Source organism: Castanea sativa, chromosome 1 (assembly GCF_040712315.1).
Source record: "Castanea sativa cultivar Marrone di Chiusa Pesio chromosome 1, ASM4071231v1".
NCBI lineage: Eukaryota > Viridiplantae > Streptophyta > Magnoliopsida > Fagales > Fagaceae > Castanea > Castanea sativa.
Window position 1 is genome coordinate 87,664,589 of NC_134013.1, and position 20,074 is coordinate 87,684,662.

Genomic DNA, 20,074 nt, shown 5'->3' on the forward strand with positions numbered 1-20,074 from the left:
AAGCCATATCAGACTTATCGCGAGATGCAAGTTGATTCCGATTAGGAATCCATGAGGCCTAATCAATACCAACGGAGACCAAATGTTACAACCGTCCACTACGTGTCCTTGTAGCATTGACCCGTTGACCATCCTCATGTCAACACCATACCATCGTGCTTCACGAAGAGAGATCCGTCTCCTACTTTATCCTCTTCACTTTGAAAATAGAGAAGAAAGACAAGATTATTAACAAAAGACAGGTAGATTTTGTTTGCTTAATCATCTTCTGCGTCTGTTGCAATTGGAGTAGTTGATGATTATCTTTGGTTTGTAGCAGAGTTCCATTTGTGTTTAGCAAACTACTTGTCGTGTTATCATTATAAAAAAAAAAAAAAAAAAAACTACGGTTGTAGATGTTAACAAAAGGTTTGTTTGCTACCACGAAGTCAGAATCAAAACCTTTTTTTTTTTTTTTTTAAGGAAAAAAAAAAATCTGAGTATAGTTAAATGGTGAGCTGTTGTCTAGTTTACCCTTTACAATGGTTTTTCTGTCCTTGGTGAAGTTATTGCTTACAACATGTGGAGAACGGAATCTTTGAATTCTGACTTTAATCATGTGGGAAATTTTGTTTGATGTTGAATATAATAGAGGCTGATTATTGACTTTAATTTCGCTTGCAGTTTTCTTGAAGAGAATCGATTATATCTCTCTTATATTGTGATTTTGTTCATTAATTGAGATGCCACACATTAAAATTGGTATTTGAGCCAAGTTATGGGTGATTCACACGTTGAGTGGCCCTACAAACTAAGCTTGATGAGATGAAAGAGACTTTCTTTCTACTTAATACTTAATACTTAATACTTGTCTTGATTAACTTACGTTCGAATTGTGTTGCAGCAAGATCTCCTCTTTGCTTGGTGTTCTCTCTATTGTTATGTTGACCTAAAATATGTTTTAATATATTTTGCAACCCTAGTTCACAGATTTCTAAGTTACTTGGTCAATGTGCTGTAACTTGTGAAAACAGTAATCATGAAGCTCAATCAGTCGATTGGAGTCAAGGTTTAATGAACCTCGATCAATTGAGGTGGATCGAAATAGCAGTCAAGGCAACAAAACCCTCACTTTTTTGAACAATTTCTTGTGTTTTCATTGTAAATTTTCAATTACGTTCTAGACACTAGAATTTACAACTTAAATACATGAAAAAGAGTTTTGACCACAGATTTGCCAATACTTAACATAATTGACCCTAACATACCCATCCTATTTAATTAGTAGATGGTTTTTTTTTTTTTTTTAATGAAACATAAATTACTTCTTAAATCATGCCCAAGTAAATGAGGGTTCAAACACCACCGTGCACCTTTAGCGCGATGGTCACTCCACAATTATAAGTGTTTGTGAGGAGTGGGGGGTAAGGGCCGGGGTTCAAGTCTCTAGAATTTTAATTAGATTATGGTAGAGTAGAATTTTAATTTTGTATCCACAAAAAAAGAAAAAAAAAAGAAAAAGAGGCTTCAAACAACCTATAAAATTTTAAACCCTTCTTTCAATATAAAAAATATAAAAATAAATTTTAAACCTTAGAGTTTTGGATATGTTTTATTTAAATATTAAGCTGTAACAAAATTTGATTAGCATCTCAATATTTTGTTTAAAATTTTTAGTATTATGTAATTTTATTTAAACCTTAGAATATTGGGTAAGTTTTATTTTAATGGAGTTAAAAAAAAACATGTGATAAAATAGTCAAATGAAACATTTTGAAAGTGTTTTTTTGGTTGAGAAAGTAAAAGAAAGGGGTGCAGTACTAGGACTTCCCAAGAGGTCACTCATCCTTGTACTACTCTCGCCTACACACACATAATTGGGGAGTTCTGATGGGATTCGGTATGTAAGTATTAACATGCTTGCACCTAAATAAAAATGTTAACATACCAAAAACTCTCATAAAAGTTTTAAAAGTAATTTATCTAAAATTATATTTTGTTAGAAAGAGAATTAGTTATGTGGGGGAACGAGAATCCAAATCAACTGATAGGATAGGTAAGGGCATTTCCAAGAAGGTGAACTTTGTGGAATATTGGTGGCATGCCCTTGGAAAATACTCACCTAACCTGTGAAGTGGTTGAACTACTACAGTTGACAAGGACACCGAGGATTCCTACCTAACCTCGAAAAGTCAAAAGTCAAAGGGTGAAGGGAGCATGATGCAACTCGAGGGAGAAAAAGAGTGACTTGGCATTGAACAAGGAAGAGAAAAAAAAGGAAGGAAAAAGCAGCCATCGTCTTCATATTGAATGCACTGCAACCACTTAGCTGGCCGCATTAATGAGGAAATGACCATGAATAGTGCTCACACAACTTACACCTTGATGTAAAACTTTCTAGCAAGACCTTGATGGGACAAGTATCAAGAAAGTCTGATCCTAACCCTCCAACTGTAAAGTCTAGATGCAATTTTGGCTGACTATATAAAGCCAAGAAGCACCCGGACCGGGGGAGGATTCTTTGGAGAGGAAAGAGAGAGAGAAAAATGGATCACTTGTAGCATTTTCTTTGGACTCAAACCCGAGGATCAACACTTAGCCATTTTAAGGCTTTTTCCAATTGAATATATTCACTTTACACTAGAAACTAATTTGACTATCAACTCTTGTCACATAATGGGTACTTATAGGCACTGTTTTCAGAACAGGACCGGACCGGAAGGTTGGACCGTGAAAACCGAGAACTGGGATGAAAATCGGTTTTTTAAGCATAAAGAACCGTATTTTTAGTTAATTCCGTGAACCCTTAAAACCGGGGTTGGACCGCATGAACCGGTCAAGAACCGTGTGGTCCAACCCCTTAGCAATTTTTTTTTTTTAATAAAACAACTTAACACAATTTTATTCTACTTAATTAAATTATCTATCTCTTACAAGAAAAAAAAAAATTATAATTAAAATCCTTCAAAAATATTCAACATTACTTCAAAAATTAATTATAAGTTTTAATGTTTTTATGGTTATTATTTTATTTTATTAACTTTCTTATTTAATTATTAAATATATGCTTGAAAATCATTAAATTTTCCTCACATATATAGATATATTAGTCAATTTTGCTAGTTTTATAAATTTAATATCTATATTTAGGCTTTATTTAATTATTAAATTAATTATGACATCATCACGGTTCGACCCCAGTTCAACTTCGGTTCGACCTCAAAAACCTTGAACCTCTTCCTTTTATGGTTCAATGAACGGTCTAGGTTTCAAAACCTTGCTTATAAGTTGACCTTGCATTCCACCTCTAAAAATTAATTGTGTAAGCAAACAATATTACGATTAACACGTGTTCAATTTTTCTGTTCTACTTTTTGCCCACCAAAAGTTACAAACTAAAATTTACGGGTATTATAAATCTAATAATGGTGAGTGGTCGTATATTGATTGACGAGAGCAATTATTTGATAGCACTTTGTGAAGAAGTCCCATGTAATTACTTCTTTGTGATTTAATGATTTAGAGGAAATTTGAAAACAATAAGTATAAGTTGAGATATAAATCTCTTTACCCGTGAGATGGTTTTTAAAGTGTCGGTTTTAATCATTAATTTAAAAGGTTCGTTAACCGCATCCTGTCTTTTACTATTAAATTTGGTTGGTTTAGCAATCTCACTACTCACTAGTGACATATCTACATAGAAGATACACTTTGAAGTTTGAAGCAGCTCCGCAAATCACATGTCATAGGCCTATTAGCCATAATTAGCAATACTGAAAATTAAGACTATTTGGTTGGCTCCTAATCTAGTCTAGTTTTGTGTGAATTAAAAAAAAATCAATTAATAATTTTAGCCAATGTAAAAAAAAAAAATAGTATTGTCAAATTTATCAAGTCATCATATTATTCACACAGAAAAACACAAATATTTATTTAATTTTTTAAAAGAAAAAATTATGGAACAAACTCCAAATAAATCCAATATTACAATATTTCTTTTTAAGTTTATGTCTAATTTAAGATCTACTCCAAATACAATAATATATACACTCTACAAATTAATATAAAAACTTACTTGATATCTTTACTCGTCTTGAATGCAACACTCTTCGTGGTCGTAGCACCCAAAAACCTTTTCTTTATATATGTCTCAAAGCTAAAGAAAATTTTCCTATTTTCGTTGCAAGGGCAGACGCAATTATTCTCTCATCACCGGCTCTCACATTGCCTGTTTTCTCTTTTTTCTGTCGATCTCACGCTGTCACGCTGCAGCACACTCTTTTTCGCGGCTTCCCACACTCTCTCCTGTCTTTTAACTTAATTCTCCAAAACTACACCAAACTGCCTTCTTATAAAAAACTTGCCGCTATTGCTTTTAATGGAGAACATGATATAACACAATTTCAAATTAAATAGGAAGCCCCCAAAAAAAAAACGTGTTGAAATGGCTTGAATTTAACTTCCGTGGATTAACATTACAAGTAAGCATTAGTATGAATTGTCAAAGAAAATGACAAGGAATAACACCAACTCTCTATGTATTCATGCACAGACGAATTGTTTGACTCTATAGGCAATTAATGAATGCATGCCTATGTTAGAAAGTTTGACTTGATCAACAAAGTCAAAGATGTGCAATTGACCATTTAAGCTTGCGTAAAGAATTACTATACTCATGCATTAAATGATGTAGAATTGCTTGGCCACTATTGTTGACTTGCTTCCACAATAGAAGACTCTCATGTGTTGAAACTATTTGCATATCGGTTGAAGGTTGGCTATAAATTGGGGTGGAGCAAATGAGAACATTAGCGGTGTGAGCAAGAGATACTTCAAGCGTGAAACAGAGAGATAGCAAAGGAAGTGTTAGTGTCTTGTAATTTGTCTAAATACAATAGGGTGTTCTCTATTTATTTGTGAGAGAACCAATAGTGTATTTGGGGTTTGGGTTGTGAGAAAGTGTCTTTAAGCTGTTATTGTAATTTCTACAGTTATAGTGAAATTTATTCCGTCGCCTCCCGTGAACGTAGGCATATTGCCGAACCATGTAAATTTCTTGTGTCATATTTTCTTCTCTCTTATTTAAAGTTTGTGTTAACGTTAGATTATTTCACCCAATTTTCACAACAAAACGGTTGTCCTCAATATATATACACTGTTTTTGACGAATTCGTTGACTTTAATATAAGGATTTCTTTATGGATTACTAGCAATATCGTTTCAATATATATAGTTTGGGATGCAAGACTATAAACTTAAGTCTAGGTCTTTTTATTGATCAAAAAAGAAAAAAAGAAAAGTCTAGGTCTTTTATATTTGAATATCAATAGAAGAAAAAAAGAAGAATAATTTAATACTAATCAACTTAAGGTTAATTTGATGTATCAATACTAATGAAACTAAAGTTGATTTTATATAGAGAACCAAAAAATTATGGGTTCAAGCATAAAATTTAATAAAATGAAATGAAGATTTATCACTCTTTTAGAAAGAGGGTTTACTTTAACTAGGATAAGGTGATGCATAATTAAAAATTATGATTTTGGTGTTATTTGGTGTCTGACCATGTGAGAGATTAAGTGACTAATATTAACAATTCATTGTCTAGGATATTGGATAACAGAAATTAAAGCTTCAAACATTTTTTCTCCAAATAGTTTATGGTTTCAATTGGGTTAGATTTTTAACTCTTTATTGGTTTAATGTTTTGGACATCTTTTTGGAGATGAAGAAATAGTACACAACCATTTTTTTTTCTTCATTATTTTCATTAGTTGAATAACTTATTATCATACGATACTATAATTTTTACTACATAAAATTAACAAATTAATGTGATAATAATTGTGATTAGTGTACTTCAATTACTTAATAAATAAATGATAGATTTTTTTTTTTGAACCGCCACTGATGGTCAGAGAGGAAATCCATTGATACCATAAAGATTAGGTTAAGAATTTTTTTTTTTTTGAGAAACAGATTAGATTAAGAAACCCACTTACTAATTGAGTGTTTGGTATATTTTCAACATACAGTAAGAGTGCGTTTCTTGTCAAAAGCTCCATTAATCGGAGACCCTCTGCCTTTTTATGATGTGATGAAAAGCAAACTCTTAACCAATAACTACAATCAAAAGTGAGGAAAATTCCCCAAGAACTTGCGTGCGTAACTACGTATCCAATTTTTACTTTATTAAGATCTTCAAAATATATAAGAACTAATTTATACAGCAATAAAGCATTTCCCAAGACTAGAGAGTCTCTCATGGGCAGAACAGCTTGCCCAATTATCAATTTCATTGATAACTAAGATTCCACTTCTGGACACTATTTAGATCTTGTTTTTTCTGGCCTGTTTAGCAATTTGATTTAAAATTTTCAGCAAGAAAAAAAATATATGGTTTATCAATACTTCAAGTCTGCAATGCTCTAAGCTGACTCTCTCTAGCCCCTCCTGCTGTTGCTAATGTCATCGATGGCACTATTCTTCATCTTCAATCTTTTCGCTCTTTTGATTTTTTACACATTAAAAGAGAAGACAATAAACCTGTCCATATTTTAGCTCATCATGCAAAGTTTGTAGATGATTTTGTGGCATGGAGTGAGAAAACCCCAGTTTCTTAGAAACTGCCATTGCCTCTGATGGACGGAATTGCTTTTGATTTTCTATTAATGATACGCTGCAATAATTTCCCATTATATATATATATATATATATATATATATATATATATATATATATATATATATATATTAATTAGTGATGACTTTTTTTTTGCGCATGGCAAAGCCTTGCCCAAGATTAGGGCATGCCTTTCTTTTTTATTATTATTATTATTATTATTATTATTATTATTATTATTATTATTATTATTATTATTAAGGGTGGCTAGTTTCCAATATGGCTATGTTATACTATGTGGGTAGCTAGCAGTGTCAAATTCAGGGTTTGACTTGAGGAGAGGAGAGGGTAAAATTTACATTTGACATTCACATTTACACATATGCATATGGGCATATATAGTTGTTTAGTGTCATTTGATGAATAATAAATCATTCATGTGAATGCTAAGTGATATTTGAATGCAAAAATAAAAAACTTTGTAGTAGTTTGCGCCAAGTGACTACTCTTACTAATTAGTAAATAAATTATATATATATATATATATATATATATTTATTTAAAGATATATTTTCTCAATTAAGGGATAATGTTTAACAACCCATGTTTTGATTAAGTGATAAGATTTAACAATAATTTAAAACAGATTTAAATTCTATTCAGACTAAGATTCTATTATAATTTTTTTAAAACTAATATCCCACACAACCCATGTTTTTGTTTTTAATTTTTTTCCCTCAAGTTGCATGATTTCAAAATAATTTAAATTCTATTCAAAACTAAAAGTCTATTATAAACAATTTCTAAACTTAAATCCCACACAACCCATGTTTTTGTTTTTATTTTTTTTCCTCAAGTTGTATCTTCTTAAATTAATATTTTATTTGGATATTAAGCTAAAAAATTCTTGACTAAGGGATAAAATTTAACAATAATTTAATTTAGATAAAATTTATCATCAAAGTTTTAGAAATTTAAATTCAACTCTAACTAAAAGTCTATTATCACAATTCCTCTTAACCAATAGACCATCCCTATATCAGATATCATATAATATAATAATATCATATAATAAAAGTTGGATTTAGAAGTTGTGGTTGCATCAAGTGGTTGTACCAAATTGCAATAATTTTCAAATAAAAACAACATTTTATTTGTTTTTATCAATTTCTTTGGATAAAAGAATAATGAGTGCTCTAATAAAGCATGCAACTTGCAATAAGTGTTTTCTAAAGTTTCAAAAAGATATTAAATTTAATTGGTTGGTGCCATACAAATACAACCTACAATTGTGTCTATCTAAAATATTATCAACAAAGCCTTAGGATGAAATTACCTATATAAAAAAGGATGGAAGTTAAATAAAAAAAAAGATTAAAATAATAGCTAAAAGCAAATATAATATAATTAAAAAAAAGAAAAAGAAAAAAAAAGGATAGAATTGAATACTATTGTGATCAACATACTTTTTTTTTTGGGGATAAATATGCATCATATGTCATCTTTTTCTTAATAATAAAGCAACAAAAGAAAGTATTTGATTTTCATCTAAACTCTTTATTTTCATTCATATCAACTTCTTCACAACTTCAAATTCTCTCTCTATATAAACACAATTTTTGGTGTATTATTCTTTCCACTACCTACCTTACAATTGTTTGCTATATTCTTCCCTTCTTCTCTCTTCCTTACTTATAACCTTGTAGGTATATTTTTTTCATCAAATTGAATAGATTTTTTGTATTTGTTGCCTTTTTATTATATACTATATGATTTTTATCAACAAGTTTTATAGTTAGTTATATGATTTTGTGTATTTGTGTTTATGGATTATGTTGAAAATATAAACATTTGTCTCTCTTAATATCATAGTCATCACACCTTTTAGTTTTTGTTGTTGTTGTTGTAGATGTCGCACCTTTTTAATGATAACTTATAAAGTTTCAATTTGAGGTATTCAAAGGAATTTTACTATAATGTAATGGTGTGGAATGTTTTCCCTTTCAGTATATTATATAGCAAGAAATATATTTGTATCATTTATTTTTTCATCATATGATTATTTATTGTTGACATCAATATTCTATTGTGGATTTATTTTGTTGTGGTTTTTGTTTGGAGCTTTGTTCCATGTAATCTATCTTCTTCAAAAGAAAAATTTGTTGCCAACATGAAATTGGATATAAGAGAAAAAGAAGGATCTAATAATATTCTTACATGTGGGCCAGACTAAATTAGATCCATCGGTCCAAATTCTTATGTAAGTTTATCTTTACTTAACTCCGTATTATATATATATATATATATATATATATATATATATATTTTTTTTTTTTTAAGTTAAAAAATTTGGATTGCTTTTCATTAATGAATTGTAATTTTGGCTTAATTTTGTTTTTAAATGTTTTAATTATTAGATTCATTATTTTTTTTTTCATGTGTAATATTGATATATGTGTTCTTAAAGGCTAATACACAATACAATTAGAGACATTACTGAAAGTTTGGGTGTTATATTTATTTATTAGTATGTTAAATTCATCCTACTTATTATTCTTTATTTCTGAATTTGTGTGCAAGATATCAAGCCAAAGGAAGTTTACTATAAAGAAGCAAAAAAATGGATAAATACAAAGAGAATTTTAAAAATTTAAAAATAGATAAATATTGATAAAGTCTAAAGTATAAACAATCAAAATTTAAAGTGATTTTTTTAAATTAAATTTTTTTTACTTATTTTATAATTTATTATTACTATTTATTTAATAAATTAAATATAATTATTTTAAAACTTTTGAGCTTACATATGAATTTTCAAGAATAATACTAGTTGATAGGCCAAAAACGTATTGACTCCTTGTGATAGATTAAGTTAATTAATTAGCTAAGTTATTAATTAATCAAATTAACATGTAAAGCGCGTGGTAGCACAAACAAATCACCAATTAAACTAAGCATGCAGCGGAAATTAAATTACACGGTGATTTGTTTACGAATGGGGAAAACCTACACGGCAAAGATCCCACTAGGTGATTTTAAGGTTACCACTCCCGAAATTTTACTATTATCACAACAAACGGTTACAAGTAAAGGAATCCTAAGTACCTTACCAACCTACAGTTGAACCCTTACCCCAATACCCAATTAGACTTGTTTTGTAGTGACAATTTCTCATTTTAATGCACGATTCCCAAGTACGTGACTAACCAATTGCGTGGATCCCAGTACGCGACTTCAATCACCAACTAGAGAAGATTGTTGGCTGCAAAATTCTTCAATTCATCTACACAATGAAGATCAAGAAGATGCTTGGTTACAAAACCCTACGGTGCACATTACACAGCAACTTTTTCACAAGAGAGATGAACTAGGGCAAGACCTTTGTCTCTAGTCACAACTTGCTTGAACAAGGATTTCTGAATACTTGTGCAACTTGTGAATACTTTGACAGCCTTAAAATAATCCTTTTATATGTTTAGGGTTAGGAGAAAAGAAGGCCCAAAGACACATCTACGGATTGGAATCAAAATAGAATTCAAAATCTATTTTTCTTAAACCTCGACAGATAGAGGTATCGAGATGCTATCGAGCAGCTGTCGAGCCACGAGGCTGGAACAGCTCTTTAAACCTTGACACATGCTAGCTATCGAGTTAGCTGTCGATCTTTAATAAACTTGCACTTTTTAGCTTGTTTCTTGGACAAACTTGATTACTTCAATACTTGATCTTAAAACACAATTTCTTGAAGCATAAAACTCATCCTAAATCTACCCAATTACAAGTAAAGTGTGTTTTGTCAAAGGATTAGCCAATTACATAAAAGAATGACATATGTTCTAAATAAGTGAAATGCATATGACCCAATTTTGGTTATTGGCAAAAAAAAAAAAAAGCACCGAATCGACCTTTTGGTGACCCGTGCATTGTTGTTTGTCAAAGAGAAATCTCTTCAAAAAAAAAAAAATCTAGTATCTTCATCAAACTCATCCAACTCATTAACACGTGGTCCCCTAGTAGCCTTCATGACCCAATTTTGGTTATTGGCAAAAAAATCAAAAGCACCGAATTGAGCTTTCGGTGACCCGTGCATTTTTGTTTATCAAAGAGAAATCTCTTCCAAAAAAAAAATCTAGTACCTCTATAAAAAAAAGTACAATTTTTACCGTAGCTCTTCAAATAGCTGATTGTGATTAGTAGAAAAAAAATAGTAAATTTATATAAAAGTGACAGATAAACAATCATAATTTACCACGTAAGAGATATGTGGAAAAAATTATGAGTTTATTTGTGGTGATAGGAACAACTCAAATCTCTTCTCCTTTTGTTGGTTGTCTAATATTTCATACACAATGAAGTGAGTCCTACCATGGATGGTCTATCCACAAAAGAAGACATGGAAGATGGACTAGACCTCGTTTGGTACATAAACTTAAATATATGTTTTCAGTTTTTAAATAATATTACACGTATTTTCATGTACTTTTTTACCCATACGTATTTCTAAAAAAATTGAAAACTGTTATTTAAACATACGTACCAAACGAGCCTTTATCTTAAAAACACTATTTTCCACAACAAAATGGAATACAAATCCGTATGCGGTCATTGAAGATGACATCAAGCTCAGCCAACCCATTTTGACTAGCTAGAATAGCAGTCAAGATAAGCCCATAACACTTTCCTATATATATAGGTACATACTCACCATTGTTTTGCACAAAAAACACTCAAAAAAATGAAGCTCTTTTCTTTGCTACTTTTCTTAGCTTTCTTGCTTGGAACCTCAGCAGAACAATGTGGAAGACAAGCTGGGGGTGCTGCGTGTGCCAACAACTTATGTTGTAGCCCGTTTGGATGGTGTGGCAACACACCTGAGTATTGTGGAGCTGGTTGCCAGAGCTAGTGTTCTTCTCCTACAACTGCTACTTCATCTCCTAAACCTAGTGGTGGTGGTGGCGGTGATGTTGGCAGCCTTATCAGTGCGTCTCTTTTTGATCAAATGCTTAAATATAGGAACGATCCAAGATGTAAAAGTAATGGATTCTACACTTACAATGCTTTCATTGCTGCTGCTCGATCTTTCAATGGCTTTGGCACAACTAGTGATGTTACTACACGTAAAAGAGAGCTTGCGGCTTTCTTAGCTCAAACCTCCCACGAGACCACAGGTTAGTTCCAATAAAATATAAAAATAATATTAGTGGTAAACGCATTAAAAAATGATGTTATTCTAATTACAATTAATAGGCCATATCAAGTGAAAAATACCTTATTATCACTAACATTATAGTACCGTATATCTCCCATGTAATAAATAAGTGTTGTTTATTGTTTAATGTAACTATTTTTACTTAAGAAAATAGTAAGATCTTCCTAAAAAAAAAGAAAATAGAAAAAGAAAATAGTAAGATTGTATAAAATATAACTATACATAAAAATAAATGTGACTTCAAAAAATAATACCAGGCCCGTAGTTTTTGTTTGATTGACTTAATTTTAATTGGAAAAGGTGATTATATTTTGTCGCTTTTGTGTAGGAGGGTGGGCAACTGCACCAGATGGCCCACATGCATGGGGATATTGTTTTGTTATGGAAAATAACAAGCGAACCTATTGTACCTCAACATCTTGGCCATGTGTTTTTGGAAAACAATATTATGGCCAGGGATCTATCCAACTCACTCAGTAAGTTTTTAAAATCATAAATTTGTTAATAAGTTACAGAAGCAATTTCTTTTTAAAAATATTGATATGAGTTATTATAATTAGTGTATAATAAAGTAGTGTCAATGATGGACTTAAGTGTTATTGATATGATCCAATAACAACAAATCATGTTAATGTTGTGAAAAATGTTGTGTCAGATGACTTTTGTAATCAAAGAATTTGACCCTAACTTTGATGGTTCATCAACTTTTATCAGCAACTACAACTATGGGCAAGCAGGTAAAGCCATTGGAGCTGATCTCATAAACAATCCAGATCTTGTAGCCACAAACCCCACCATATCGTTTAAGACAGCCATATGGTTTTGGATGACACCGCAAGCAAACAAGCCATCTAGCCACGATGTGATCATTGGAAATTGGAGACCCTCTGCTGCTGACACATCAGCTGGTCGAGTTCCAAGCTATGGTGTAATCACCAACATTATCAATGGTGGCCTTGAATGTGGCCATGGCTCTGATGATAGGGTGGCTAATAGGATTGGGTTTTATAAGAGGTACTGTGACACATTGGGAGTAAGCTATGGGAACAACTTAGATTGCTATAATCAAAAGCCCTTTGCCTAAATAGCTTTGGTCCAAGGCAAAAATATGTTTAGCCAACTACAATAATTAAGGAGACAATATAAACAAATAAATTGGTGATTTTGTTGTTCCATAAGAGATCTCTAAGCTTAAAAATAAATAAAGAAGAATTATATAAATTTGAGTACTGGTAATTAATATTGTAGCTAGCTTTACCAAACTGTACGTCCGATTTTATATCACTTTCTAAATTCTAAATTATTCATTGCTTTGTTGGCTACTTTGGGTACCAATCTGCATGGCTGCCCTAGCAGATGTCTACTTCCAAGTGAAACGAGGTATCACTCAAAAAATCGTTATGCTTGAAAAGATATGAGCAAATAAGTGATCAAATTAAGTTTATTTTCCAGCAACACCTTCCAAACATTTTTGAACACGTTTGAATTATGATTATCTTTAACTATCCAAAATACTTCAATTATATATCCACGGATGACATTAGCCAAACTCTACAAAATTTACATGCTCTACTTATATGGACAAACAGTACTGTCATGCATGCATGTGTAATTGCCAAGTGCCAACTCAATATGAAATCGGATCTTTAATAAGCAATCTTACTTGAACTTACATTTTAAAGCTTTGAGTTAAAAAATTACTCTAATATATTTCTACTAGTGGGTAGTTTTTCACCATTAAAATACAGATACAATGTTTTCGGACTAAATCACTCCCAGTTCAATGATATTACAGGCAATGCACAGATATTTTACATTTTTTTTTTGAAATAATATATATATATATATATATATATATATTACGACTTACATATAATATTTATTTTGTTGTATATTATTTATGTTTGCCCACAATATTGTTGGATACTTTGAAACTTTATTTTTTAAATTAATATTTTATTAAAATTTTTTTATAATACTATAAGACTATAACATATTATAATATTTATTGTTAAAATTAGAATTATTATTTAAATAGATTAAATGATTTTGAAATAAATAAATAAGAATTTAAAGCATAAAATACTTTTATATCTTAAAATCAATAAATCAACCAATATATATATATATATATATATATATATATATATATATATATATATATATATATAAAAGTAGAGATCTCATGTAGGATTGCATGAGATCTTGCCATGTGGTGCTCTCTCACCCATATGTAGCTCAAAACCTACAAGGTATGACCCACCCTCACAGTTGTGTACATCAAGGTTAAACTTCTGTGTCTGCCATTTATCCACAAAAAAGTTTAAAGCTCCGTGGAACTAAATTTTGTATTATTAAGTTGATTATAAATATTTAAGTCAGTAATTAGTATTTAGAGTGTAGACTGTGGTGAAATTTATCTTTTTTTTTTTGGTATGGTACTTTACTTTCAATAAATAAAGTACTGGATAATTTTTTTTTTCATGTTTTTTTTTTCTATTGTAAATTTTATATTATTAAGTGGATTATAAATATTTGAAATAGTAATTAGTATTTAGAGTGTAGACAGTGGAGTGAATTATTTTTATCTTTTTTTTTTAATTCTTTTTCTATGGTACTTTAATTTCAAGAAATCAAGTACTACGTAATTTTTTTTTTCTTTTGTTCATTTTATATTATTAAGTGGATTCTAAATATTTAAGATAATAATTAGTATTTAGAGTGTGGACTATTGAGTGATTTATCTTTTTTTTTTTTCCTTTTTCTTTTTGTATGGTACTTTACTTTCAAGATGATGGAGTGATTTATCTTTATATATTTTTTCTTTTTGTATGATACTTTACTTTGAAAAAATTAAATATTGGGCAATTTTTTTTTTTACTTTTTTTTTCTTTTGTAAATTTTATATTATTAACAGAATTATAAATATTTAAGATAGTAATTAGTATTTAGAATGTGGATTGTCGAGTGATTTATCTTCAGTTTTTCCTTTTTCTTTTTGTGTGGTACTTTAATTTCAAAAAATGAGGTACTGGGTAAATTTTTTTTTTCACTTTTTTTTTTCTTTTTTAAATTTAGTGTGGACTGTGGAGGGATTATTATTATTATTATTATTATTATTATTATTATTATTATTATGGTACTCTACTTTCAAGAAATAAAGTACTAGGATTAAGATAGTAATTAGTATTTAGAATGTGGACTGTGGACTGTGGAGTGATTTATCTTTATCTTTATCTTCTTCTTTTTTTTCCTTTTTGTATGGTACCTAATTTTCAAAAAATCAAGTACTGGGTAATTTTTTTTCACTTTTTTTTTTCTTTTGTAAATTTCATATTATTAAGTGGATTATAAATATTTAAGATAATGATTAGTATTTAGAGTGTGGACTGTGGAGTGATTTTTCTTTATTCTTTTTTAATTTTTTATATTTGGTACTTTACTTCCAGAAATAAAGTACTAGGATTTTTTTTTCTTTTGTAAATTTTATATTATTAAGTGAATTATAAATATTTAAGATAGTTATTAGCATTTAGAGTGTGGGTTTTGGAATGATTTCTCTTTATATTTTTTTTTTTTTTTTTTTTTTTTTTTTTTTTCTTTTTGTATGGTACTTTACTTTCCAAAAATTAAGTGCTAGGTAAATTTCTTTTGTAAATTTTTTATTATTAAGTGGATTATGAATATTTAAGTTAGTAATTACTTTTTAGAATATGGACCGTGGAGTGATTTATACATATATATATATATATATATATATATAATTTTTTTTCTTTTTATATGGTACTTACTTTCAAGAAATAAAGTACTGGGTAAACTTTTTTTTTATTTTAAATTTTATATTATTAAGTGAATTATAAATATTTAAGATAGTTATTAGTATTTAGAGTGTGGACTGTGGAATGATTTATTTTTATCTTCTTTTTTTTGTTTCTTTTTTGTATGATACTTTAGTTTGAAGAAATCAAGTACTAGGTATTTTGTTCTTATAATTTTTTTTTGTTTTTTAAATTTTATATTATTGAATGAATTATAAATATTTAAGATAGTTATTAGTACTTAGATTGTGGACTGTGAAATGATTTATCTTTATTTCTTTTTCTTTTTGTATAGTACTTTAGTTTCAAGAAATAAAGTATTGGGCAATTTTTTTTAGCAAAAATGCAAAACTGACCCGTTAACTTTCACATTTTTTCATTTCAGTTCTCTAACTTTCAGTTTTGTCAATTCAGTCTTCTATCTTTCAACTTTTGACAATTCATGGTTTCGTTACAACTTAGTTAGTAGCTGCCATTAGAACCCTTGAAACGACACCGTTTTGTAGAGTTTTTTTTTTTTTTTTAATAAATTCGGAATTAAAAGAAAATAAGAAAAATCTGGAAAAAAAAATTAAGGTGAACGACATTGTATACTTCTAAACACGGCAATCTTTAATAGCTGCATTAAACTCAATCAGTTCAATGCTTTTTAGTTTCTTTTTACATTTTCATATTGCTTACAAACCCTAAGCTTCAAAAGCTCAATAATTTACTTTTTTTTTTAAAAGAAATTAAACGAAAGATTATTGAAGAAGAAATGGCTGTTATCGGAAAATGAAGCATGCCACTCCATTCTGATAGCCACTCCGGCTAGATTCCGGTGGCCAGAGATGATACAACAGAGAAAACAAAAGCTCTCGGATAAAGAATAAGTGTGTTTGTGAACCTAAATTTTCAAAATATTTATTTAAAAAAAAAGTGAAAGCCACATCGTATTTAAGCTTGAATTCACTGACAGTAGAGAGGTAACCAAATCCTTATTTAAATATTGTTTTCAAAACTTTCTAGAGAAAGCAAAAGAAAATATATTTTTTCTAGAGAAACAAATAGTCGCGTATCGAATTTGAGAGAAAGAGAGAGAGAGAGAGAGAGAGAGGAAGTAATTACCTCAGAATCAGAAACGTAAGGAGAACTGTAATCAGGATCAAAATCGGAATGAGATGGTAATTGTTTTTATTTAAGTTTATTTTGTTAAGTGATTGAAGGCTGTTCTTTGTTTTGTTTTGTTTTGATTCAAGGGAAGGGGAATGTCGTTCCCCCTAATGTTTTTTTTTTTTTTTGTGTTCATATTTTTTTTTTCTTTTAATTCCGAATTTATATTAAAAAAAAAAATCTACAAAACAGCGTCATTTCAGGGGTTCTAACGGCAACCACTAACTGAGTAATAACAAAGCCCTGAATTGACAAAAAATAAAAGTTAGAGGGCTGAATTGACAAAACTGAAAGTTAGAGGACTAAAATGAAAAACAGTAAAAGTTAGAAGGTCAGTTTTGCATTTTTGTCTTTTTTCAATTTTTTTTTTCAGAGACTTCATGTGAGAGTGTATGAGGTCCTACTATGTGGCACTCTAATGTTGCCTTTAGCTTTTTTTTACCTTTTTCATTAAGTTTTTTTACTGTTACCCAATAGATCATAGTAACTTTTTTCTGCTATTATATAAATTTAGCATTTTTTACCTCTTTTTATTATTTTTTTAACTGTTACCCAATAAATAATAATAACTTATTTTTACTATTATATAAATTAGCATTTTTTATCACCTAAGCCAAGTTATTACTTTACATATTATGACCCAAATCTGACCCTTTTCACGTGTAAATCAAAGTCAAAACTCTTATCTACTTACAAACTCTCTTTCTCCTCCTCCACATATAGATGATACTTCTAGAAATTCATTTATTTATTTATTTTTTATTTTTTACCTCTTTCATTAAGTTCTTTTTACTATTACCCAAAAGTTCACATTAACTTATTTTACTATTATCTCATTAATTGACTAAGTTTACACCACACCTTTCTCTATTTTTCATGGCTTTTAGCATACTCATCGTTTTAGTAATTTAAAAAAAAAAAAAGCAACAAACAATAATAATTTAGGACTAATAGTAATAACTAACCAGATAAGGCCCTAAAAAGAGATAGAGAGACACAAAAGTGTTGTGGATTATTAAATAAAACGCACTGTTTTACTAGATAGTACCAAAATAAAAGACCTGAGATTGACAAAATATTTGAAAGAGAGAGAAAGAGGTATCTAAGGGGTTATCACCTCTGTTATACATGCCTCCCACTATTATCAAGATGCCAAAACCCTTACGAGTATTTTTTTTTTCTTTTTTCTTTTTAAAATTAGTGGCTTAAATGTCTTCAAAAAAAAAAAAAATAGTGGCTTAAATACGATTTACGTTTGGGTAATTTAGTTGGATGGTTTTTGTTTTGGGTATATAAGTAGAGAGAATATTTGGTGCATAATGTAAAACCATATTCTACCATAGTTTAATTTTAAATCGTGTATAAGATACATGCATACACACTTGCCCACATCATGTCTTAATGTCACACTATCGGTGAGTAGAAGATGGTGAGAGAGTTTGGTATACTTTCATTTCATTGCATGAAATATGTGAGCACAACACAAATTAGTCAGTTTTCATGGTCTCGTTACTCTTTTACATTTATATTTGGTTTCATGATTTTTTAAAATATTAATCTTACCTTGGGAAGGCTTCAAATATGCAATGAAACTACTAAACTAATTTTTAATATCTCAAAATTTATATGTTTCTTTACTCAAATTTAATTTACTTTTTCTTTATAATATATATAAAACATTATCCAAAACCTTCTTATATAAAATATAAAAAAATTGTCCATGTATCGCACAGGCAACTTACTAGTTATGTTTAATTAATGAAGTCACCTTTTTTATTTTATATATATATATATATATTTTGTTTAAAAAATAACAAGTCAACTTTTTTCTTTTATATATATATTTTTGTTTAAAAAATAAGTGGTGTTTAGCTGCTGAGAAATTGTTGGAAAATGAATAATTTGATAGATAAAAGCGTTTTACGTTGGTGCTTTCAACTTTCTAAAGCAGAATGCATGGTGAAAAAAAAAAGGTCAAATTTGCTATATGAGTTTTATAACTAATAGCTGGTGGAAGATCAAATGTTAGAAATTATACGGTGAACCATGAGAAGAAATAGAAATTATAATGGCTTAAAGTCACGAATAAATTTGCTGTTTTTAAAGACAATCCACATACAAGTTTGCTAAAATGTAATTAATGGATTTGTTTTGGAATGTAAGCTCCAGTTTTCTCAATTGATGTTAAAATAACATTATTAGCAACGCGATGTGTCATACTGTGTTGTATATGCTAGAGTGGATGCAGAAGGATAAGCATAGAATAAGAACATCAAGAACAAGAGGGTTACGTGATTCAGCCTTGTCGGCCTACATCCATGGAGGAATCCCTTAAGGGTTACATCATTATTGTATAAGAGTGTAGTATAATAACTTGTGTTACAATGAACCCTAACATGAGTATATATAGGCAACTAAACCCTAGACTACTATTACAAGTAGGACTGGGCTTGGGCCTATTACATTGAGTTAATATGTCTAATATATCTCTAACATCCTCCCTCAAACTCAAGGCGGAAGCTTGATGAAGGCTTAAGGCTGGATAAGTATGAGAAGATCACTTGGAAATGCCTTGAAGAATGCCTTTGAAGAAACCACAATGAAGAATGTGGCAATTGACCAATTTCAGAACTTCAAATGAAGAAACGAATTCCTTCTCATTATGGTAGGTACGCTCCTATTCTCAACCAAGATGACAATTTCTGACCTCTTAACCCCTTCTCTTTATAAATTTGACGTTTAAAGCCTGTACACGCACAACTTACTATTAATTTAAAACAATTAATCAATATCAAGTTCAAGTTGTTAATTAGGCGGTTATAAGTGTAATATGGATAAAACAATCACAACAAGAATAATTACCCTCACAGGATGAGGAATTGTTCACGAAGTGAAAACCCAACAGTAAGACCTAGCTTAGTTCGGCAAATCCACTATGAAAAAATTGAGATATAAGTTGACTTATAAGATCTCCTGTACAAGTAACTTAACACTATGTTCAAGCTCTACTCTCTTGCTGCAACTATTAACCCAACCTCTGTCTTTAAAGTAATCCAACATCACAAGTCGATTGCTAGTTGACTGCAAAATTGATTTTTGTAGTCTCTATGATTTCCAACAACACAGGTGTAGATCTTGTGTTGGGTGATGAATTCTCCTCCCAATGATTTCACAATTGGAGAGGGTTGGAAGACAAGAATATTGAGTTCGAAGTTATTTATTTAGCTGTCTTCCTTCTCCTGAGTTTAGGGTTAATTTACATATAGTTATGTAGGGTTTTGGGTTAGAGTTTGTC

General features: G+C 29.7%; 1 protein-coding gene and 1 pseudogene across 2 annotated transcripts in view; one reads left to right on the plus strand and one right to left on the minus strand.

Annotated features, from left to right (window-relative positions):
* The window catches only part of LOC142635905 (butanoate--CoA ligase AAE1-like), a 71,057-nt gene that overhangs the window by 17,768 nt on the left and 33,215 nt on the right, over nucleotides 1-20,074 (minus strand). The window contains exon 1 of one of the 2 annotated variants that reach the window (XM_075809978.1): nucleotides 4,055-4,372. The exons of the other annotated variant lie outside the window; for it this stretch is intronic. The gene's annotated coding sequence lies outside the window, so the exon portion shown is untranslated. Of the gene's footprint in view, nucleotides 1-4,054; nucleotides 4,373-20,074 lie in introns of those variants that run through there. 2 annotated transcript variants of the gene reach the window in all.
* Nucleotides 11,336-12,893, plus strand: LOC142621723 (endochitinase-like; annotated as a pseudogene).